The 1,490-nt window shown below is 33.0% G+C and overlaps 1 protein-coding gene across 1 annotated transcript in view; it reads right to left on the bottom strand.

Annotated features, from left to right (window-relative positions):
- Nucleotides 1-1,490, bottom strand: part of LOC118740665 (uricase-like) — a 76,844-nt gene that overhangs the window by 21,736 nt on the left and 53,618 nt on the right. The window lies entirely within an intron of this gene.

Here is a 1,490-nt window from a genome sequence, read left to right on the forward strand (position 1 = left end):
CTTATGGCAACTCTAGAACGTTCTGAAGTTTATCGCTCATTCTCTTTTTCTCGCTGTTCGCAGTGTTCATCCAACTTGACGTTTCTCTTTGTGGAACATTCTACGTCATTCCTCGAACATTCTGCCTATTTCTCGTTGTTCGCTTTGTGTTGCCGCAGTATTCGCCACAATATGTATCAAGGAAGGGAATGTAACTAAAAAGCAATGCGATAGTATGCCTCGGCATCTCCGGTTTTCACATTAAAGCAATTCTTTTGGCGACTGCTGTATCGCGGTACTTTGATTTCTGTACCTAGGTTGGTGCATACTTCTTCTACGTGTTCCAAAAGCAAATGAAAGTTTTTTCTGCATCTTGTCGCATTTCTTCAAATTCCTTTAAAGCGTCGTCGGCTAAGCTCATTGCTTCTGCAAGATCTTCATCAGGTACTTGTAATTGCCGGCTAGAAAAGCAACAACAATTTATAAAAAAGCAAATGCTTGGCTGTTGTCGCTGTGCTAACAGTTTTTCAAACCCTGATAATTTCTATAGATATTCGCACGATACAAATAATTTTTACAGTATTTTCCCCGTGACAAATAAAAAGTTTTTGACAATTGGAATAAATACAACTTCGAAAGTCTTTTTTAAACGATTTTTCATTTTGCTACGTTAGAGCCGTTGCCGAGAAACTTATGGATACATATACATATACACTAAAATTGCTCGTTTAAGGTAATTAGAATAAGGGGCAAAATTTCCCGCAAAACCCCCCTCATCAGAAAATTCTGGATCCGCCGCTGGATTCGCGAGTCAAAAATACCTTCACCTTCTTCCATTTCCATTTTATATTGCAATGCATCTGCGTAATTGCTTTTTCAAAATTAGCCAGTCCACTTTGCTATTTTTGGTTGCTGTGTTTCCATGGTAGGTATATCGACAAGTTTTTTTACTTCCCCACGTACATATGTACATATCAGAGTTGTGAAAAATGCATTAAATTTTTAATGCATTAATGTTACATTGAGGCAATTATGTTAATGTAAAAATTAATGCATTAAAATTTTAAAATTTAATGCTAAAAAAATGCAAATGCATTAATTTTGAATATTTAATGATTAATAAAATTTTAATGCATTAATTCTTGAAAAAATAATGCTAATGAATTTTTTTTTCATTAAATTATTCAAAGCTAATGCTAATGGAAAATTTTAATGCATTAAAATAAATAATCGTTTTACCCGTTTGCATTAATAGAAACCATTAAGTTGTACTCAGGATATTTTTCATAGCTAATACGATAAATATTGTAATTCGTTGTGTGTTAGTAAGGAACCACGCAGTTAATTACATACGTATATTACTGAAATACAAAGCAGTTTAATTGATAATGGGCCGCATGCATAAAACCTAAGCAAATGCTTTTTATTACAATTTTTGACCCTTTAGTCGATTTGTTCAAATAAATTTAAGTGAAAGGTATGAAATTAAGAAAAACAAATGCTTAGTTTTT

This window comes from Rhagoletis pomonella, unplaced genomic scaffold (genome assembly GCF_013731165.1).
Source record: "Rhagoletis pomonella isolate Grant_MI unplaced genomic scaffold, Rhpom_1.0 Rhpom_scaffold_00006, whole genome shotgun sequence".
NCBI lineage: Eukaryota > Metazoa > Arthropoda > Insecta > Diptera > Tephritidae > Rhagoletis > Rhagoletis pomonella.